The sequence below is a fragment of the Tachypleus tridentatus genome, chromosome 8 (assembly GCF_004210375.1).
Source record: "Tachypleus tridentatus isolate NWPU-2018 chromosome 8, ASM421037v1, whole genome shotgun sequence".
Lineage (NCBI taxonomy): Eukaryota > Metazoa > Arthropoda > Merostomata > Xiphosura > Limulidae > Tachypleus > Tachypleus tridentatus.
Genome location: NC_134832.1, coordinates 140,396,870 through 140,421,574, shown reverse-complemented (window position 1 = coordinate 140,421,574; position 24,705 = coordinate 140,396,870). Strand labels below are relative to the sequence as shown.

General features: G+C 34.1%; 1 pseudogene across 1 annotated transcript in view; it reads left to right on the top strand.

Annotated features, from left to right (window-relative positions):
- LOC143223620 (uncharacterized) overlaps nt 1-21,692 on the top strand; it is a 67,596-nt pseudogene extending 45,904 nt beyond the window's left edge. The window contains exons 3-5 of the transcript XR_013012983.1: nt 882-1,134; nt 6,338-6,383; nt 17,916-21,692. The product of XR_013012983.1 is annotated as an uncharacterized LOC143223620 (transcript). The remainder of the gene's footprint in view (nt 1-881; nt 1,135-6,337; nt 6,384-17,915) is intronic.
- The last annotated feature ends 3,013 nt before the right edge of the window (nt 21,693-24,705 follow it).

Here is a 24,705-nt window from a genome sequence, read left to right as displayed (position 1 = left end):
ACTCCTAAGTTGTCCAAGTGATGAGCAGCGCGTGGTTCATATCAGACGAACGATGCACATGAGATGTTACTTTACACATTTTAAATTAAAAATGACTTTTGGCTGAGAGAAGATATTAGTGGCGTTCAATAACTTTTATTAAACATAAAATACTCACTGCCTAGTAGACTTACATCGCTGAAATTTGAGAACTCGCGATGAAACCTATTTGAAATAAAAATGTATTTTCAAGACGACTGGTAACCTGAAGATGACTCAAGAATGTCGAAACGTTGTTCTGTATTTTATTTTAATTAAAGTATTAATACCCACACCAGAATACGTTGAAACGTTCTCAAGTTTCAACGAGTATTTATCCATCTTCTGAACTTGAAACTGCTAGTTAAAGTTGAACAAAATAAGAAATACCAATCTCAACATTGGATTCTATATCCATGTAACTTGTAGTAATGAAAAACATGCTTTACGTAGCTTCGCCATATGACACACATTGTTATCTGAAACTAGCTATAGTTGATACGAAGTAGACAGTTTGGATACTTTCTTCTGGTGCATCCTGTTTCTTAAAGACAAATATTTCTAATAAGATATTTCTATTGTCAGTTAGGTTAGAAGGAATTCTAGTAAAATCATAACTTCGTAAAATATATACGTATATATAAGAAAAAACGTATAACTTGAAAGTTCTTTAATTTATGTGAACTATTCGAGTTCACTATAATTGCGATGTTTCTCTAGATCAGAACATTGGAGTCTTTATGGTTGTTACTTTGTTGTCTTTATGTAAAATCCGGTAGATGTCCTTTATTAAATCACGTGTCTTGTTACCTGTTAACCCTGTTTGTTTTGAGTAAATACATTTTAAAATAACAATTCTTCAGTTGACCATCATAACGGCCCAACTTGATCAAGGACGAAAACACAAAGTATTCTACAGGGTTGCTGATATCTGCATGGCTCTAAACTTTATTCTCGACCCAGTGATCTACGTTCTCTCAAGACGACCACACAGGCGGGACCTGAAGAGCTTAATGAAACCATTTTGTCTCGATTGCTTTCCCCAAATAGAATGGATAAACAGCAATGGTTCTAAAGCGTCTCAGAGGAATAGTGGCTTTCCTTGGAACTTCGGCAGTAAGTTATATTTTCACGTCCAACGCACGTGTTAAACTAAATGTTTTTCACGCATCATATATTTTTTCGAGGTTATACCTAGAATGTAGGCATCTACACGCTTTATTTTAATTTGGCAATTTTTTCGTTACTTGGTTTGTGTTCACCACTTTCGAGTTATGTTCATCCTCAGATACGTAGGAAGAAACCAGTGTTTATTTACATTATTTCTGATAATATCTTTGTTAAACTGTTAGAAATAGACTATAATTGTGCGAATAAGCTCTGTTATAATCCAACAACAGGAATATCGTTGCTACTATTCCTGATAAAAAGCTATGTTTTTATATTTTTTGAAGCTAGTATAGGTGGAAGTATTTGTGCACTGTTGTTACCGAGGTTTCACTAATTATAGATCACGGTAAATAATAATAAATTATAAGAACAAATAGCAGCCTAGAGGTACAGTAATAAAATAACTTAATGGAATTTCACGGTAATCATTTTTTTATTTAATTGTTACAGTTTCAATTTACGTTTTAAGTTTTGTTTTCTGTTTTCTTTTGGGTTTGAAACTACAGTGTTTTCTCCGAATTAAATCACGTCTGGGTTTAAAGTTTTAATATTAACACAAAATAAAAAGATTGCATTCAGTGTTTTGCTCATAGTTTAAATCTGCTCTAACTTTGTGTTAAATGTTGGTTTGTTAATACAAAACCTGTCCTAATCTTGTGTTCAGTGTGTGGTTTAGCTCGTGGCCTTAAAACTTGTCCTAATCTTGTGTTCAGTGTGTGGTTTAGCTCATGGCCTTAAAACCTGTCCCAATATTGTGGTAGTTTAGCTTATAACCTTAAAATGTGTCCTAATCTTGTTTTCAGTGTGTGGTTTAGCTCATGGCCTTAAAACGTATCCTAACCTTGTTTTCAGTGTGTGGTTTAGCTCATGGCCTTAAAACGTGTCTTAATCTTGTGTTGAGTGTGTGGTTTAGCTCATGGCCTTAAAACCTGTTCTAATTTCGTTTTCAGTGTGTGGCTTAGCTCATGGCCTTAAAACGTATCCTAATCTTGTGTTCAGTGTGTGGTTTACCTCATGGCCTTAAAATGCGTCCTAATTGTATGTTCAGTGTGTGGTTTAGCTCATGGCCTTAAAACGTGTCCTAATCTTGTGTTCAGTGTGTGGTTTAGCTCATGGCCTTGAAACCTGTCCCAGTCTTGTGTTTAGTGTGTGGCTTAGCTCATGGCCTTTAAACTTATCCTAATTTTGTGTTCAGTCTGTGGTTTAGCTCATGATTTTAAAACCTGTCCTAAATTTGTATTCATCGTTGGTTTGCTCATAGTTTAAAACCTGTCCTAACTTAGTATTCATTTTTGGTTTGCTCATAGTTTAACACTTGTCCTAACTTAGTATTCAGTGTTGTTTTGTTTACGGTTTTAAAATCTGTCCTTCCCAACATTATTGCTTCTCCTTAAGATTGTAAAGATGGTGTGATTTTCAGTTGTTTTATGAATAAAATTGCGTGGAAAGTATCTTACCCTTAACTATGTACTGAAAGCTATTTCTTGACGTTAGCTTCTACAACGATACGTTATAAGGATGCTTGTAGGTATGAGGAACTTTAGTATGTATAGTAGACACTAAATATATTGATGTTTTGGGTGCATAATAAAAATAGAATATATACAATTGAATATTTTATCCAACTTTTGAAGTGTTGAAAGGAATGAACCTATTCACTGTTTTGTTTTGTCAATATTTCTACAGTATAAATGTTTACAAAGTTTTTTTTATACTTAATGGACTTGGTTTGGTCTAATATTAACGTCTAAGGCTGCATACTGGAAACTCCACAGTTTGAGTGGTGATATCACTGAACAAGTTACGCACTTTCAACTATGGATATGGATGTGTTAAAACTGTGACAGCTAAGGCCCATTTTTCGGTTCAAAGAAAAGGAGTAAACATTTGTAGCGGTTTGTGCTTCTCGGTAGCTTCTTTCCTCTGGACAGTAGTTCTTAATTAGAGACGACTCTACCTGCTATTGGGGTCTGTGACCTGACCACTGAGTCCCATGTGGACTTGAAATGCCGCTCAGATTTCAGTTAAAGAGAATAATGATACTTATACCACTAGAAACGTCCCGGTGAAAATACGTTGAACGGTTGAAATGCCTAAATTCGGAATTCGTTAAAAGAAAGCGTTACTTTTATTTTATTTTTTTAAATATATAAAAACTGACGACTTTCTTGCGCAAATCTAAAGTATCGAGTTCTCTAAGACTTTTTGATAATGTTTAGTTGTTTCAGGAAGTTAGTTTCTGTCTGTCTTATAGTGAGATCAAAGAAAGCAGTAATTCAAGTGTTTTATTTGGACAAGTTGCATAGAGATTACATCATATATGTTTCAGATTTCTTTTCAGTTTGACCAAACGTAAAATTAAAAGTAAAATTTAAGCTGGCTTAAATGACGAGCATATTTGTTGCGATGTGGATTCGAATCCGCGACCCTCATATTGAGAGTTGAGTGTCCTAATCACCTGACCTTGTGGTGTAGAGGTCTAATGTTTTCTTTGATTGACCGTACCATTTATTGTTGACTACAGTTTCACTTATTGAAGGCTCGTTAGCACAGGTTGGGTTGACAGTTCAAACTGTCATATTTGCTGGCAGTCCACAGCAGAGGGTATGGCCAATCAATGAAAACATTAGATCTCTACGTCACAAGGCCAGGCATGACCAGGTGGTTAGTCAGGGCGCTCGACCCGTAACCTGAGGGTCGCAGTTTCGAATCCCCGTCACACCAAACATACTCGCTCTTTAAGCCGTAAGGGACGTTATTATATTACTCTCAATCCCACTATTCGTTGGTAAAAGAGTAGCCCAAGAGTTGGCGGTGGGTGGTGATGACTATTTGCCTTTTCTGTAATCTTACACTGCTAAATTAGGAACGGCTACCGCAGATAACCCTAATGTAGCGAAATTCGAAGACAAACAAAACAATCTACGTCACAGATTACCCTTTCAATTTTTACCTTTAATGAAACTGAAAAGAAATCTGTACTATATGTATGTGTGTGTATTAAATATCGGACCCGATGTATAACGTGAAATAATGACTTAGGCACGAACTCAAACATTATTGAAATATATTAGGTTACTCTATTGATGACTGAAAAAGAGCTTAAAACTTCCATTGGGGTTGAATAGCTTAGGTATCTAATATGTGAAGAATGTAACTTCTTCGCTTGGGTAATCGATACTATATCCATACAAATACTGCAGAGCAATAAAGGGAGAATGCCCCTTTGCCACAGCAGAACGTCCGCTCAGACTGCTGTGTTAACAATTACATCCGTCCTGCAGTCAAATTGTAAACAACCACAGAGTTATAGTATCTACTAAGATGCCGAGGTCTCAGCAAACTGAAACCATTCTATTAACTCATGTGTATAGACAAAACTATTAGGCTAAGCAGAGAGCAGGCCCTCTGGAGTTTCATTAATTTAAATTCACGTTCTCTTCAGTTACGAAAAACACTTTTGCTTAAATTTCACAAACAGTTTTACTAAGCTGTTAAGATCCATAATAATGTCGAGAAAATTCCGTTGGACAAGCAGGATGAGCCTTTGATTAATAAGAAATGGATCCCTGGAGACAAGGAAATACTTTGAGGAAATCCGGAAACATTTTCCTCAGATCCACAATTCATTTTGATAGACGGCGATGCTATTTATCACATCAGGCCTTAAGTATGTAGACAATCAAGTGGATAAGTCGCCAACACGATTCTCGGATATTAACTTCATATAATATCTGCGGAACATACTTTGGAGGCCGTTTCAGTCCATTAAGTCCAGCCTCGTCCTCTTCAGAAATCTATATCTTTGTCATAAAAGAATGAAGTTGTTTAAATAGAAATCACACGCCCAGCGATGTAAGATAGTAAATTACGGTACTAATAATATTGTATATACAATTCTAGCACTGCCGAATTTGGTGGAAACTTGTATTTTAGGGAACATTGTACGGTGCGATAGGTGACAGATTTAACCAGTTTATGCAAACATTTTGTATAATTTGTTAATGATAGTCGTGAAGCAATGATGTAAACTATCCGTTGATTACAGTAGTTGAGTTTACCTGTTCCTTGAGTATAGTAGTTGAGTTTACCTGTTCCTTGAGTATAGTAGTTGAGTTTACCTGTTCCTTGAGTATAGTGGTTGAGTTTACCTGTTCCTTGAGTATAGTAGTTGAGTTTACCTGTTCCTTGAGTATAGTGGTTGAGTTTACCTGTTCATTGAGTATAGTAGTTGAGTTTACCTGTTCCTTGGGTATAGTAGTTGAGTTTACCTGTTCCTTGAGTATAGTAGTTGAGTTTACCTGTTCCTTGAGTATAGTAGTTGAGTTTACCTGTTCCTTGAGTATAGTGGTTGAGTTTACCTGTTCCTTGAGTATAGTAGTTGAGTTTACCTGTTCCTTGAGTATAGTGGTTGAGTTTACCTGTTCATTGAGTATAGTAGTTGAGTTTACCTGTTCCTTGGGTATAGTAGTTGAGTTTACCTGTTCCTTGAGTATAGTAGTTGAGTTTACCTGTTCCTTGAGTATAGTAGTTGAGTTTACCTGTTCCTTGAGTATAGTAGTTGAATTTACCTGTTCATTGAGTATGCAGTTGTATTTGCCCATTCCTTCAGTAAGGTAGTTGGGTTTACCTGTTCATTAGTTGACTTTGCCTATTCTTTGAGTACTGTAGTTGTATTTGCCCATTCTTTCAGTACGGTAGTTGTGTTTACCTGTTCATTGAGTGCAGTAGTTGGGTTTGCCTATTCTTTGAGTGCGGTGGTTGGGTTTGTCTGTTACATGAGTGTGGTAGTTGATAGCAGGTAAAATACTTTTGTCTCAGGTGATACCTGACGAGTTGTGAGATGTTTATGTATGTCTTATGAAATAAGATCAGTTAACAGATTAAGTTATTGCTGTTTGTCAAAAGTTTGAGCCCACATTTATCTCAGAAATATTCAAGATTTTAAATTTACAAATTTAAAAACTAATTCATATCAAAACAAAATTAATTGATACAGTACTATTTAGGATGTGGCATCTGATTTAATATCGTTATTCTGACTGTAATTTTTAACTTGTGTATGTAATGAAACTCCTGTCAATTAATAATATAAGATTTATCCCGATTACTAGTGTAACATTCATTAATATTCTACTTTTTTCCGAAGTGTCTGCAGCCAACTTCAAACCTTACCAGGATGAGATGCCTAAACGGTAAGTTATCACTCTGGCGTTTGTATTTTCTCTTGATTACCAAGTGTTTTATTACAGGACTTTATGTTTTGTCTTAATGCCTTATTTTATTCAAATTTGTCTTTTGTTGCTTCGTGGTTATATGCTAACATTTTCATTTCACGTTTATTTATGTCCCCCGTCGCACCAAACATGCTCGTCCTTTCAGCCATGGGGGCGTTATAATGTGACGGTCAATCCCACTACTCGTTGGTAAAAGAGTAGCCCAAAAATTGGCTGCGACTGGTGATGACTAGCAGTCTTCCCTCTAGTCTTAAACTGCTAAATTAGGGACGGCTAGCACAGATAGCCCTTTTGTAGCTTTGTGCGAAATTCAAAAAACAAACAATCATCTCAGCTTTCCTCAGTTGACACAGCAATATAACATGTTGGTGTAAATTCAAACTCATTACTTTATTTGCTTTACTGCGGACGAGTTCAGTAACATAATGGTTCAGCTTACTCATATGTTCTAGAATTTCGTCACACTAAACGGGTTTGTCAGATTTCATTATCCTCAATATTATTTTGTAAGACTGGTATCTGATATAAAACGAATGTATCCAGTTCTCTTTTGTATCACCCTTCCGATGTTTTACTATTTTACAAAAGCATATAAAACAGTTGAAATACATTTCGGTAAAAAACATTACAAGTAAAGAATCAATTTCTTCCATACTTTAAAATGTGTATAAACATTTTGTATACAACACACACAGATATGGATATATATATTATGCCAAACACAGACGTATGTAAACATTCAAACTAACTTAGTTTGGTGACACATTCGTTTATTTTTTGAAAATTGTTATCACTTTTAGAAAAGTAGCCCAGTTTGTTTGTTTTGGAAACACAAACAGTATTTGAAGGCAAGTTTTTTGTTTAAGCGAAAATAAAATTCAGTTACAGAGTTTTCTGATTTAGAGAAGATATTGTGTTATCTATTTAACGGGTCTTTCTTGGTTTGTTTTTTTCTAACTGTATAGCACTTCAACTAGCAATGATTTTAGTTTTAGATAGACTATATAAATGACCTCAACTAATATTTTGAATAAGATTGAACATTACCTCAACTACTATTTTAAATAAGATTGTACATTACCTCAATTACTATATTAAATAAGACTGTACATTACCTCAACTAATATTTTGAATAAGATTGAACATTGCCTCAACTACTATTTTAAATAAGACTGTACATTACCTCAACTACTATTTTGAATAAGATTGAACATTACCTCAACTACTATTTTAAATAAGATTGTACATTACCTCAACTATGACATTAAATAAGATTGAACATTACCTAAACTATGATATTAAATAAGATTGTACATTACCTTAACTATGATATTAAATAAGATTGTACATTACCTCAACCACCATTTTGAATAAGATTCTGTGCTCCTGTGTATATTATTCATTTATTTGAAACTCTAAAAATGTTTTCTTAAATTTCATAAAGAAAAAAACATGGCACACTCGAAATATATAAATGAAACAAATCCTAGAATTATTAACTTCTTATTTTTCAGTAAATTACATAATATTCGAAGGAAGGCGTAAGGTTTAATAAGGAACATGCCACAATGAAATTCCTGGCTGCTTTGGTGTATGAAACCGAATTCTTCATTGAATTTAACCTTGTATGATAATGTGGTTTTTGTTTTAAAATCTACTTATAATAGATCTAAAGTATTACTAAAAATGTGTGAAATAAAAGGCTTGTTTTTCATACATGTTGGTCAGTATAAAGCGTTTCTCTGCTGTGGCTTCTTTGTTCCAAAAAGGTTGAAAAATAGTTTCATGACAAATAAATATGATAATTTCGGTTTATTTCATCATAAGCTGTAGACAAAGCTGTTTATTGCTCATATACCTCTGCATAAATAGGATGTGACTTTTCTGTACTGCTTCTCTGCTTGGTGGTGCTTTGAAGAAAGTGACATTGGCGAGAGAAAGAATATTCTGGCTCACTTAAAAAGTTTAACTTAGTATATCTTAGAACTTGTTTACCATAAAATCAACCAGTAAGTTATAGTAGCTCTCGTAAAATTCCATTAAGCCAACACGAAGCTGTTCTTATTTTTGCAAGTCGTTTCCTTGTAATAACGTAAAACGTTACCACGTAAGCTTTAGATATTTGAGTTTAAAAGGAATTTAAATCACGAACTTCTTCCTGTGGCTGCAAAATTGTGTCAACATTCTGAGGTTCTGGCAGATCCAGTAAAATACATTTTTTTATTTTGCTTTTTATGTATATATATATAATTCCAAATTCGGATTGAATGAAACATTTTGAGAATGGTTTTCTACCGATTTACAAAAAAATGATGTGAAAGCATCCTTGTTTGTCAAGTGAATATGTGGTGTTTTTTTTCGCTACTAGTCGTAGTAAACTAATTGTACATTTTGTTTATCTCTATGCTATGTTCACTTATTATTTCTGATAAGGAAGATTGAATGTGTCTTTGTTGTTAAGCACAAAGTTACACAACGGTCTTTTTGTGTTCTGCCCACAACGGTAATGAAACCCGGTTTCTAGCGTTGTAAGTTTGCAGAGGCGGAAAAAATTGGAAGAAATGGAGTATTTTACTGAGAACTTACCAATAAAATATTGTGTGTTGCTTTAAAATAAATCGTTTCTCCGATAAAAATCAACATTTCAGGAATAGAGGGAATAGTTATGTCACCATGTATTTTAGTATAAATAAGGGAATAGTTATGTCACCATGTATTTTAGTATAAATAAGGGAATATTTATGTCACCATGTATTTTAGTATAAATAAGCGAATAGTTATGTCACCATGTATTTTAGTATAAATAAGGGAATAGTTATGTCACCATGTATTTTAGTATAAATAAGGGAATAGTTATGTCACCATGTATTTTAGTATAAATAAGGGAATAGTTATGTCACCATGTACTTTAGTATAAATAAGGGAATATTTATGTCACCATGTATTTTAGTATAAATAAGCGAATAGTTATGTCACCATGTATTTTAGTATAAATAAGGGAATAGTTATGTCACCATTTATTTTAGTATATATAAAAGAATAGTTATGTCACCATGTATTTTAGTATAAATAAGGGAATAGTTATGTCACCATGTATTTTAGTATAAATAAGGGAATAGTTATGTCACCATGTATTTTAGTATAAATAAGAGAATAGTTATGTCACCATGTATTTTAGTATAAATAAGGGAATAGTTATGTCACCATGTATTTTAGTATAAATAAGGGAATAGTTATGTCACCATGTATTTTAGTATAAATAAGGGAATAGTTATGTCACCATGTATTTTAGTATAAATAAGGGAATAGTTATGTCACCATGTATTTTAGTATAAATAAGGGAATAGTTATGTCACCATGTATTTTAGTATATATAAGGGAATAGTTATGTCACCATGTATTTTAGTATAAATAAGGGAATAGTTATGTCACCATGTATTTTAGTATATTAAGAGAATAGTTATGTCACCATGTATTTTAGTATATATAAAAGAATAGTTATGTCACCATGTATTTTAGTATAAATAAGGGAATAGTTATGTCACCATGTATTTTAGTATAAATAAGGGAATAGTTATGTCACCATGTATTTTAGTATAAATAAGGGAATAGTTATGTCACCATGTATTTTAGTATAAATAAGGGAATAGTTATGTCACCATGTATTTTAGTATAAATAAGGGAATAGTTATGTCACCATGTATTTTAGTATAAATAAGGGAATAGTTATGTCACCATGTATTTTAGTATATATAAGGGAATAGTTATGTCACCATGTATTTTAGTATAAATAAGGGAATAGTTATGTCACCATGTATTTTAGTATATTAAGAGAATAGTTATGTCACCATGTATTTTAGTATATATAAAAGAATAGTTATATCACCATGTATTTTAGTATAAATAAGGGTTAGTTATGTCACCATGTATTTTAGTATATTAAGAGAATAGTTATGTCACCATGTATTTTAGTATAAATAAGGGAATAGTTATGTCACCATGTATTTTAGTATATTAAGAGAATAGTTATGTCACCATGTATTTTAGTATTAGTTATGCCACCATGTATTTTAGTATAAATAAGGGAATAGTTATGTCACCATGTATTTTAGTATAAATAAGGGAATAGTTATGTCACCATGTATTTTAGTATAAATAAGGGAATAGTTATGTCACCATGTATTTTAGTATAAATAAGGGAATAGTTATGTCACCATGTATTTTAGTATAAATAAGGGAATAGTTATGTCACCATGTATTTTAGTATATTAAGAGAATAGTTATGTCACCATGTATTTTAGTATAAATAAGGGAATAGTTATGTCACCATGTATTTTAGTATAAATAAAGGAAAATTATGTCACCATGTATTTTAGTATATTAAGAGAATAGTTATGTCACCATGTATTTTAGTATTAGTTATGCCACCATGTATTTTTAGTATATATAAAGGGAATAGTTATGTCACCATGTATTTTAGTATAAATAAGGGAATAGTCATGTCACCATGTATTTTTAGTATAAATAAGGGAATAGTTATGTCACCATGTATTTTAGTATAAATAAGGGAATAGTTATGTCACCATGTATTTTAGTATAAATAAGAGAATATTTATGTCACCATGTATTTTAGTATAAATAAGGGAATAGTTATGTCACCATGTATTTTAGTATAAATAAGGGAATAGTTATGTCACCATGTATTTTAGTATAAATAAGAGAATATTTATGTCACCATGTATTTTAGTATAAATAAGAATAGTTATGTCACCATGTATTTTAGTATAAATAAGGGAATAGTTATGTCACCATGTATTTTAGTATATATAAGGGAATAGTTATGTCACCATGTATTTTGGTATATTAAGGGAATAGTTATGTCACCATGTATTTTAGTATATTAAGACAATAGTTATGTCACCATGTATTTTAGTATTAGTTATGTCACCATGTATTTTAGTATTAATTATGTCACCATATGTTTAAATATGATTAAGAGAATAGTTATGTCACCATGTATTTTATTTTACAGGCTAATTTCAATATATCGAAGCCGAATACTATTATAACTCGATTATATTACTTGTAAACAAGTAGACTTTCTAAGTAAAGAAATGAAATATATCATTTACAACAATTTTATCTCAAACTGTATCTATAATTCACCCAGGAATTTATAAAAAAAATTTTGTTTTTAACTAGAGTAAATAACATTTAAATTAATAAACTCATATCTTATTGGTTAGGTAAATGTTGTGTGACGTTTTTATAAGCAGTATACCTCAGGGTAAGGTAAATGTTGTGTGACGTTTTTATAAGCAGTATACCTCAGGGTAAGGTAAATGTTGTGTGACGTTTTTATAAGCAGTATACCTCAGGGTAAGGTAAATGTTGTGTGACGTTTTTATAAGCAGTATACCTCAGGGTAAGGTAAATGTTGTGTGACGTTTTTATAAGCAGTATACCTCAGGGTAAGGTAAATGCTGTGTGACGTTTTTATAAGCAGTAGGGACTATATAATAATTCCAAGAGTCATCAGGCCATCTTTTATCAAATCATTTTAACAGGTTCGAACTTTTTCACCCTCCCTCACATTTCTCGAATAGTGTTCTATAAGTATTAATGATGCCAATCTGAACGGTTTCAATTTCTCATGTGTTTATTGTCAATTGTAATGTAACATCTGCAGAAGCCAATCAAAAGTCATTTTTCCAGATGTAGTTTGCTAATGGAACATCGATCTGTTTTATTTTTTACAATTTTCTAAGCTTTATTAACAACAACAACGTACAAACCATAAGTGTTTATATTCTAGAAACCATATGTAAACCACTAGCATTCCATTACAACTGTGGTGACTATATTGTAAGACCACATGGAACCTGGCTTACAAAATATAAAATATCAAAGTTTTTGTACGCTGTTAGCGTGCCCCGCATCGAATGAATTATATACCATAATGTTAATAAGGATATGTAGAAACCCTAGTAATTCGATCTGTGCTTTTATAAGTACAAAAAAACTGTATATATTTTAACAAAACTTATTGGGAGTGAGGAGTGATAACCTTTCCAATACTTAAGAATGTTCCTTTCACGTACTTTCGTCAGCGTTGAACATATCCGGACCATTTATTTGAATTTATTCCAGTGAGAATAAGACCAAGCCTTATTCAGGAGTACTCCCGCAACCACAACTAATACAACTTCCACACAAATGTATGCTTTTCATTCATTTTTATCTTATTTTTTGCGAGTGTTTCAACAGGTGCCTTTGGAAACGTTATACGGCCTGAAGCTGCCACTAGAGAAAATATAATTTTTGTGTTTTGACACTTTCGGGTAACTTTGGCATTTATATGTCAATTTCCCGAAGGTAATGTATCTTTAGGTCCGTTGTTACGTACTTCCGCTGTAGTCTCGAGTCTGTGCACAAACAACTGTCAATTTAACGCCTTCCCAAAACTAGTCCATTTACATATAAATATTAGAATAACATTAACTGTGCTATAATAAAGCCAAACGAATCGTTATTACGACACATAAAGACTGTAAGTAACAACAACAGGTAATTCACTACCAAACTGGACGATTTTGAGTTTGCTCGGTTGTTTGTAGTTTAAGCATACCATGAAATATTTGAGTTGTGCCCATCACAGGTATCGCAGACATACCACTGTGTCACTGCCCCCCGCCATAATTAAAATTTAATTTTTTTTCGATAGTAAACTGTTTGTTCACAGTAAGAAAATAACAACTCTTAATAACGCCACTAGGGGACGAGTTTCAAGTCATTAGAAATGTTACACTAATTAAAAACACGTTTTACTTTTTTTTAAATAAAAATATTTAATGTTCGATTTGAAAAGCACAAAATGTATATTTCAAAAACATGTATACCAGTATAACTGTAAGAATGTTTACAGTTGTATCTAAATAATATCATCTGTATTTCATTCTCTATTATTAAATTTTATATTTCAAGCTTTTCGTTTTTTGTTTTTTTTTATTTTACGCAAAACTACACGAGGGCTATCTGTCCCTAATTTTGCAGAGTAAGACTAGAGGGAAGGCAGCTAGTCATCACCATCCCCGCCAATTCTTTTGCTACTCTTTTACCAACGAATAGAAGGATTGACTTTCACATTATAACGTCACCACGTCTGCAAGGGCGAACATGTTTTTGGTGTGACGGGGACGCGAACCTGCGACCCTCGGAGTACGATACGAGCATCCTAATCACCTGGCCATGCCGGGCCGTCAAGTTTTTCGTTCTACGATCAATCACTAGTAAGTCTACAGGTTTACGATGCTAAAATACGGGGTTTGGTTCCCGTATTAGACGCAGCAGATAACGCAACAATGTGGTCTTGCTCTGAAACAACCAAACGTTTCATTGTCTCTCTTTGTAGGAGACACTTGTCACTTTTCAAAGTCATTGTCTCTTTGTTGCGGAGACAATTGTCTTTTTTTGTCCACGAGATGTCACGAACATGCGCTTTACGCGTTTTGTTAAGAAAACGGAAGAGAATATTCCCTGCTGTTCAGCAGGTATGGAGTCACGATAGATACTTTTGAACAGTATCGAACACTCGTTGCGTCTTTTGCGCGCACAATATTATCTTATATCATTTTTACTGTTTCTTTCTGTTTCACTATCCTTTTGCTTGTGCACTCTGCTTTTTCTGGATACTTTGCTTCTATCGTTTCTTGTCATTTTCTCATCTGTTACTGTTTCTTAGCTTATGCTCTATTTCCCGCTTTGAGTTTTCTGTCTTCCATTTTACTCTTTTGTGACTTAATGATTCGGCCTGTTTTTTCTCTCATTTATATCTCTTTTAAGTATTATTTATTTACCTTTCTATTTATTTTAATTCTATAATTCTTATAATTCTAACATCAGTTACTCTGTTTTTGCTCATTATTTATTATTTTTTATTACTACATATCTTTTTTTCAAAATTAATCTTTACATTTGATTACTTCAGTTACTTTTTTCTTTTATGTTGGGTTTGGTTTGGTTTTGCTATCCGGGTCTCGATTTCCCGCGGTTGACAGAGCAGACAGCCCAACGTGGCTTCCACGCTGAACCAAACAATTCTCATTTCTTCTCACAGTCTCAACTAAAACTCACTTATTGACCACTATTTTATGGTTTTTACCCTAAAAAAATAGTTTTAAAAAAGTTATTAAGATGTCAGTCTGTTAGTTCAAATCCAGTGTTTAAAATATTATAGTTTGTCTCAAACAGAGTTAAAATTCTTTTTTCGAATATCTGAAGCTTTTTCAAATGACTAAAAAGTACAAGGCCAGAATTTCTTGAACAAGGGCCTGACCTAGCTAGGCGGTTAGGGTGTTTGACTCACAATCTAAGGGTCACGGGTTCGAATCCTTGTCTCACCAAAAATATGATCGCTCTTTCATTCATGGGAGCGTTTAATGATCGCTCCATCCCACTATTTTTTAATAAAAGAGCAATCTAAGAATTGGATGTTTATGGTGATGACTAGCTAGCTGCCTTCCCTTTAGTTTTCACTGTTAAATTAGGGACGATATAGCTTAGCGCAGAATTCAAACCCCAATCCTCTCTCAACCCTGACTGGTGTGATATTTTTCGTTACGAACGCGTTACACGTGGTTTTGAATATCGTTTTAAAAACGCTTCATCGATAGTTTTCAACACTACTGACATAGCTTGCACGTTACCATCTCGTTTGTCATTAAAGGGTTTATTTTTTGTTTGTTTTTGGAATTTCGCGCAAAGCTATCATTAAACGGAAGTGATATTCCGTGTTACCAATCTACAAGCAACATCGTTCTCACAAGTCGTTTCCTACAGATTTGGTGATGTTTATAGCGCATTTCCAGTAGCAAAACGCTGGTGTAGGATGCTTTCAAATGTTTCATATCGTGTAACTTTTAACATCGAAGTTCGAGTATTTCAGGTCTCTTGTTCAGTCACGAAACCATAGCCACCTCTGGCACATAGGTTCATATTTATGTTAGGGATGTATTTTCTTAGATTTATGTTAATATTTTTTGAAATACTAAAGGAAACTGACTTTGCAATGAGCTGTCGCATAAGATTGAAGAGGATATATGCAGGGCTAATGCGTGTATCAACGTTATTACTAATAACAGATATTTTTATTTTGAGTTATCGTGTGACAGTTTTAGGAAAAACCGTAGAGCTGAAAATAACGCTTTGCTCTTAACAATCACTTGATAGTGAATGTTGGTAATTAGAACATCAAACTAAAACAACTAACTTTATAGTGTCTTGGTAATTACAACAGACTACTGTACATTGTATTGTGTTGTTGGTAATAGGAAAGACCACGTAAGACGTTCATAGTTTCCTGCTAAACATAGTTCTCCATACGTCACTAAGCGACAAAAATATAACTTATAAGCAAATTTCCGTTATCAGTTTCTTTTGATAATGTGTTATTGTTCTCTCAGTACATTATTTCTAGCCCTAAAATATATTCTCAATAAGAAGTAGTGAAATTAAGTGATGCGCCACAAGCGAGTAGGCGTTAAAAGTCCTAAACCAAGTAGGATGAGGACCACTACTGATAAACCAAGTAGGATGAGGACCACTACTGATAAACCAAGTAGGATGAGGACCACTACTGATAAACCAAGTAGGATGAGGACCACTGCTGATAAACCAAGTAGGATGAGGACCACTACTGATAAACCAAGTAGGATGAGGACCACTACTGATAAACCAAGTAGGATGAGGACCACTACTGATAAACCAAGTAGGATGAGGACCACTACTGATAACACAACGTGCAATACAAAATATTTTCCTGCAAATCCTACCTGAATTGTTGCAATAAGTAGACTGCAATTGTTTTACTTTCTGGACCTATTAAGACCACAGTGGAACCTTGGACAACTTTTTTTTTTTTCCATTTAACTTTAATCCATCAAAACATCATTTTACCAAATATAGGCATGGCTTCTGCGAGAGCCCGGCATGGCCAAGCGTGTTGAGGCGTGCGACTCGTAATCTGACGGTCAAGGGTTCACATCCCCGTCGCGTCAAACATGCTTGCTCTTTCAGCCGTGGGGGCGTTATAATGTAACAGTCAATCCCACTATTCGTTGGTAAAAGAGTAGCCCAAGAGTTGCCGATGGGTGGTGATAACTAGCTGCCTTCCCTTTCGTCTTACCCTACTAAATTAGGGACGGCTAACACAGATAGCCCTCGAGTAGCTTTGTGCAAAATTAAAAACAAACAAACAAGCTTCTGTGAGTTTCTTGACGTCGTGGGCTAATAGAGAGAGCAACTGCCTTCTATACTTTCTGATTAATACGGTTTTGAGATTAAGATGTAGTATCACATACGAAAGGCAATTATGTCCACTTAAGTTAGAATATTTAACTTAAATGTGTCCTGAAATCTTATATTTAACAAACAAAAAAATGAAGCATTCAGCGTTTCTTTGTTTAGCATTTTTATTTAAGTTGTATTTCAACCAATAAAAAATTCATTTCTCTACTTTGTTTACGTATCACGCGCACACACACGTGGATCTCATAGTTTTAACCATTGATTTACTTTTGACTTTTATTTGTAAATTTATTAATGCTCACATTTTACATTTTAAAACTAGAACCATTAGCCTTAGTCTCACTACTTTGCGTATAATTTTTAGAATCATCTCATCTTTTAAGCTTAAAATTCGCGTCGAAAGTGGCCCTTTACAAAATCATTATACAGTTGTTTGTTTCACTTACGTGCATTTTACAGCGTGTGGCTTACACCTAAAGTTTGGTATAAAAAACAAGTTATTCACATGTCTTAGTCTGTTACAGTTACTTGTAGGATTTGTTTCTTGCCAATCATAGATAGATCAGAATGAATTATTATAATTTTTACTTACTTGTTTGTTCTTAACTGAAGAACATTCATTTAGTCCGTTTACAGTGAGCATTTAAAAAAAAAAATGGAACTGTCGCTTTGGTGTCCCGCTCTCAGCATATTTGTCAATTTTGGGAAAGCAAATTTCAATATAAATTGTTGTGTTTTACTGGCTGACCAACCATAATTTTTTAATAATTAATAATAACTTGTTTATTTAAATATCAGTCGAATAGCAATTTTATTTTCCGTTAAGCGTAAAAAAAGTAAACATTTTATTCGTTAACATTTATACAATAGCTATTTCCTGTAAACGTCTATCATAGCCGATACGTTACTTTATTAAACATACAGAATTTGGGGCCAGTATTTATCAGTTTGAACATATACAGTCTGAATTTTTAAACGAACAATTATTGATTTCTAAAATATAACATTAATATATTTTTATTGTTAAGTATTTATATTGTTATTGTGAAGAAGTTTGAAATTTAGAAGAAACTCCTAACAACAATATTACATGTTGCGATGAAACGTTTTCGAAGCAGTTGTTAATTTAAGTATATTTTTCAGATAATTGTACCTTATAAAACTCTCTGTTTCATTTTCTTTAAGTCTTTGCGATGAAGAAAGACACGAAGACAATAAACCAAACACTGACTTCCCTTGCAATGAGCTCAAGTGCCGAGAAAATCAAACAGGACAAGACCAGTTTGATGCAACAATGGATCAAGATCCGACAACAGATGAATCCAGAATTCCAATGACAGGTTTTCAACATACCTTTTGTGATCCTTTTGCGGTTCAGATAAGAATTCAAGACGGTTGCAGTCCATCTGTGAGTCTATGGAACAGTGGAAAGAAAGAGTGGTCCGAATCCATTAGAGGGAAATGGTCATGCTGCAAGATTAACCGCTGCAAAGAGTTTCTGAGTGAAAATTGCACATCTGTGGAAAGAATTCCTGCACATGACAACATTAATTGCATATCAGTAAATTCGCGTTTTGTTTCTCATTCCTTACCAGATCCTCCTTGTTTACGGGACTTAGTTAACCCTTACCTTCCAGATTCTCAGAACAGAGGGACTTTAACCTCTGAGCATAAAAGGGACACTCACACTCTGTGTACTTTGACCATTCATCATAACTTCAATTCCTTCTCAAGACATTCAACTATCCATTATTTATCAGATCCTTCTGGTCTAGAGTCTTCAACCATTCATCACCACCCAGAATCTCCCAGACTGAGGTCCTCAACAGTTAATCAACCCTCTGATCGTATTAGACTGTGGACCCCAGTCTTTGACCACCATTCAGAACCTAAGAGACCGGAGTCCTTAGCTACTGACCAGCATTCAGGACGATCCAGATCGGGGTCTCTTGTTATCGACTACCATTCAGAACCTATTAGGCTGAGATACTCAGTAAATGACCACTACTCAGAATGTAGGGGATTCTTAGCCAGTGGTCATTGTTCAGAACGTACAAGGCTGAAATCCTTAGCAAATGACCACTACACAGAGCATAGGGAGTTCTCTTCCAGAGTTCACTATTCAGGATGTACAAAGATTGGGTCCTCAACCGTTGAACGCAGCTCAGAACATACAAAGCTGAAAACCTCAATCAGTGACTCCCAACCAAAACGTACCAGATTGAGGTCCTCGACTGTTGGCAACCACTTAGAGTATACAAGATTGAGATTGTTGACCAATGATGATTCTTCAGGATCTCAAACATTTTCTACTCCTCAGAATTTCCTATTTCAGAAACTTCACCCCATTACCATCACTTAGAGATATCTTACGAAACGCATTCGCTTTTTGCTAATGAAAATCAAGAACATGATCCTCACATCTTTCTCGCGCTATTCCGTTACACTCCAACAGAGAAATTTAAAATTTCCCCTATTCAGTCTTCTTCTCTAAGTCTCGTGCGTATTATGATTTTCTTACAAATAGCTCAAAATTAAAACCAAATTAGGTCTTTTTATCTACAGTTAGTCCTCTACAGAATTTTATTTGATGCCCTTGTCCGTTTCAGGGCAGAATAACTCTGAAAGAAAACAGATTGATTAGTTATTGAATTGCTTATTAGTTATATATTGCTTGTTTGGTTTTACATTTTTCGCAAAACAGCCAGAGGGCTATCTGCTCTACCTAATTTAGCAGTGTGAGACTGGAGGGAAGGCAGCTAGTCATCACTACCCACAGTCAACTCTTAAGCTACTCTTTTACCAACAAATAATGCGATTGATCGTCACGTTATAACGCTCCCACGGCTGAAAGAGCGAACATGTTTGGATTTGAACCTTCGACCCTTTGATTACGAGTCAAGTGCCTTAACTACCTGGCCATGCCCGAGCCCTGTTGTTTATGTTCTTAATTTCGTTTTTCAACTATATAATCAAATTTTTCCTTTTTTTAAAATAAACTTTAATGCAGCTATAATTGTTTATAACACAAACACACTTGTTGGACAAGTTTGGAGAATACACTAATATGTAAAGTGAATTATCAAAATAGCTCAGATTGATCTCCCACAATGCATTATACAGTAGAGTAAGGCATCAAAAATAAAATACCCTGAAGAGGCTCCCCGGACAATATCTGTCTGAGGAGAACAGTCCCCTTTCGATCATTTTGGCCTCATCCGACTTCCAAAGAGCGCTGTACCCCGCTTCCTTCAAGAAACAAAAATTCGTCTACTCAGTTTTACACGAAAGTAGGCAATTATACCAAATTCGAAAATTTTCTATATATATATATATCATCTATATATATCAAGCCTATTTTATTTACTCTACTCATTGCCTCAGCCGGAAAGCTTTATCACTAAGATTCATGGTTCGATACCCGTAGTGGGAGGACATAGCGAAGGTTGCCAATTGTATATTTTGTGTTTAAAACCATACACAGACAAATTAATCATTTATTTAACCATACTAGTTGTAGGTTTTGGACATTTGATCTCGAGGCCTAAACCTTCAAATTTTAAAGCTGTAAACATCCAATGTAAAGATTTCAAATGTCCAGCGTAATTCAACAGTTTCAATATGAATTTGTTGAAACTTTCTAATATTTGAATAACTCCCACTTTATAGTCTTAATCAAGTCAGCACTAAGTTTGCTGATTAATTTATTCTGATCACACTCTTTGACCTAGACCTACTGTAGGTTGTCTAACCAACCAACTTCTACAGAAGCCTTTTAATTAAATGTAAAATTAATAAACTAATGAAGAGAAACACAATGTCTATAAAACGTGTACTCTTTTATTCATTTTTAACACCTTAAACACCTACGATTTACTTGCGCATATGATTTGGGCATTTACTGTCTATTTTCGTTGAATTTCGCACAAAAATACTTCATGGTAGCCTACGCTGACTGTCTCATATTTAGTAGTGATATACTAGATGGAAGAAATCTAGTTAACACTACTCAGCGTTAGTTGTTGTGTTACTCTTTTCGAATAAATAGTGGGATTGAACATTATATTACATAACATTCCGGGACCTGGTATGGACTGGTGGTTAGGAATATCGAATCGCAAACTTTAGTTCGCGGTTTCGAATCTCTTTACCGCTCAATATTTGTTGATAAAGAGCAGCCCAAAAGTTGGTGTGTGATGATGACTAGTTGTCTGCCCTCTAGACTTTTACTGTTGAATTAGGAACGGCTAACGCAGATAGCCATCGTACAGCTTTTTGCAAAATTCAAAACACATCAAACAAACGAAATCTTGATTGTTTTAGATTTTTCTTTCTTTAAGTGCATGCATTTAATGAACTTTCTATCGGTAGGTGGAGTTGAATACATCCCTACCTTCTGGTCTATTACCTCAAAATTAGGGACGATGTCGTAGACGGTTCTCTAGTAACTATATGCGAAATTGAACAAAACAAAACAAAATACGACGTCCTCACAGCTGAAGTGTGAACATGTCAGACGACAAAAACTGACCAATTTAAAGGCCATTTAATCTCTGTCTTTGTGTGTGTGTGTGAGTTGTTCTCAAGAGGTATTTTGATTGGCTGAAGATGTATTTTTTACAGATTAAAAACAACTCAGGTCGTCAGTTCATAATGTGTATCAAGCGTGATAAAGACGCTAATCAGAGAGAAAAACATGAATATCTAATCATGCTGTAAAAACGCTATACTTTGTATCAACCCGGCTGCCATTGAAACTGGAAAGATAAGAACTACTTTACGACTAATGTTGCATCTAGTGCTTTTATGTACATTACTTATTCTATTTCTGTATCATTTAAAATCCATACATGTGTATGTTCACTGATTGTAAATGTATTCTTGTACAAAACGAGGCTTGAATTGTAAATTATGAAACAGAAAAACGTTTAAATAAAGTGATTTAAGTGACATCAAATAAAACAGATTTTTGTGTGTCCTAAACAGCAGTCAAAGTAAACTGGGACATTAGATATCATAGAATGTAACAGCTTGCTAGCCTTACCAGTAACTTTAACATATTATGTTTCGATAAAATGTCAACGTTTGTATCATATCATTTAGGCCCAATCCTTTAGTGTAAGAAAATATTACAGTATTAAATATCAACCGCACACTTTACGTGTCGCATGCACTCAGGGGCGTAGATTTTTTACACCTGATGGGGGGGATGATTTTTTCAACCGCTTATGTGGACTGTTCAGTTTGCAAATTGGTAATCTGATTATGTGAACCTGAAAGCTGTAAACATGTAGTCGCAGAGTAATCTTGTTGCCATGATACTTGGATGTATACTCAGGCCTACTGACTGATATTTATGCACTATCACTTAGATCGAAAAGCTTAGAAGCAAGCCTATATTAAAGATGTACATTTCGGCTACTTAAAAAGCCTACATCTAGGTCTAATTATGCAATTCGATTGGTAAGAACACGAAAATCACAAGAACAAACACACAGTTTGTAGGCCTGTGATGCAATAAAACAATTCAACAGACCACACTGTAGGGGGGGATGATTGTATGCACCATACCCCCCACCTAAAATGAAGGGGGGATGTATACCCTCCATCCCCTTCCCCCAGGATCTACGCCCCTGCACGCACTGTCGACAAGGCCTTTCTTCGAGTGCCAGAACTCAGCAGTTCAATTGGGTTTTCATTACACAAAGAAAGCCTCAGTCTGAATGCTATTTATACGAATCATTAACGATAAAATAAATCGTTATGGTATGTAACACTTAGACTAGCCACCGTAAAGGGCTAATAAGAACAGAGATAAGAATTATTTTCAGAGCCTAGTTACAGTAGCACAACCGTATGTCTACAGACTTCAACTAGAAGTCAGGTTCCGATACGCTCGATGGGTGGGCAGAGCACGGATGTCCTTTTGTGTGGCTTTGTGCTTCGTATAAACAATAACAACAGTAATTTTATGGTGGAATGCTCACTGAAACTAACGATAAAATTAGAGTTAAAACTAATTTTCTCGTTTTTAGAAGGACGTATAATAATTCAGAGTTCGAGAACACTTTATAGTGTGATTCCCCTTAGATTGGCCATAACCCTTTTTTAAATAAGTAAAATCCAACCGGATGTAGACTATCTTACAAGTTCATATCATTAAGATACTCCCACGTGTTTACTTTTGAAATATGTTGTGTTTTTCAGTGTTTAACCTTCATTCTTGTTACTTTAGTAACACCATCAATCATCGTTCATAACACCTAAAATGGACAAGAATATATCTTATAACATTACTCTGTATCTTAAAAACTTTTGATTAATGTGACAAGAAATAAGGGATTTGTTTATTTAGTTGTAATGAACACCGAAAAAAAATATTATGCTCTTAAATTAGTTAACTTGAGCCCTAGTTAGAACGACTTTCAAACTTGTTACAAAGTCTTCGCAGTTGGAGCGGTAGATTTCTATCCATTAAGAGTTTAAAAATCAGGGCGAGGATGTTCGTTGTCATACAGTCCTGGCATGTTTAATTAGTTTTAAATAGGAACCTTAGGACCTTGTCACTCAGTTTCAATATGTTTGTAAGTTTGGATCACGCCTGGTGAATAAGGTCATTATGGGCTTAAAACATGTTGTTAAAATATTTGTAACTTAGTGTTTCTGAGAAGTCTACGATATTACTTCTTTATCTGAATTCTTATAATCTTACTCATATGAACATTTACTGAATACCTCAGCTGATTCAGCGGTAAATCTGAAGGCTTATAATACTAAAAACCGGGTTTTGATACCAATGGTTGGCACAGATAGCCCATTATGTAGCTTAGCGCTTAGCAACAGACAGCCAAAATTTATTCAAATATGAAAATTGTGGCCGTTTAGAACTCAGCAGATTTAAAACAACAACAAAACATTTCTATCAATAAACAATTTGAATAAGAAGGAAACAATGTGAAGCGTAGAAATCCTTGTTTATTACACGTAATAAGTAAGCTTGGTATTACATTTTCCTTCTTGTTGACGGTTTATTCTGATGAATGTTTTACATGGGAATTAGAACACTGGCGATAAGATGTTCAAACAATAGTAAAATAAAATAGAAATCTGTAAGACACAAGAAACGCATGTATGTCAACGAACATTGCAATCTTTGCATGGAGTAGCTACACTGGAAATTCTCCAGGAAACGGGATTCCGGTGAACTCTTATTCCTAAACTCAAGATTTTCCTGGAGTGGGGGATAAGCTGTCACCAGTGAGGTTTAATAGTAGTTTAAATGACGTATTGCTTATTCAGAATGAAAAAAAACACAACAACAACAAGAAATATTCTTGTAGGCCTGCCGGAAATTTGAAATTTTCTCTCCGATAGAGGGCCTAGAGGGGTCACTTGTTTTAACAATTTGCACAAGCTATCCAATTTCTTAGTCAATCAGCAGACACTAAAATTATGTCATATAAAAGACGCTTAAAGTAGCAATTTGTACTGTCGTGACTTTATTAAAACATGCGCATGCCATGAATTACGAGAAGAATTATGCACTGAGTAGGCTTACAACACGTACGAAATTACTTTTAATTTTGATTTTAGTTACCCTTGAAACAGAACACTTTCGAAGACGCTGCAGAAGTACATCTAGTTTTATGTATCTAACACTCTTTTGAAATACGTATTAACAATTAGAGCCACTGATAGAATTTATGAGACCATTCTAAATTGGATAAAATTTTTAGCATTTTAATAATAAACCTATAGGAAATCCAGTGTGTATGTCTGCCTCAAATACTTCAGCCGCTAACAAGTACATTAGAACTACAGTGTTTGGAGTCGCTAGGTTATTCGGTTTTTCATCAATTTTAGAAGTTTTTATGTATATCTGTCAAAAACCGTTCTCTATCGACAATAGTAAAGTATAAATATGGTTTGCAATAACGTAGTTTTAATTGTAACAATAAAAAGTTCACTGAAATAG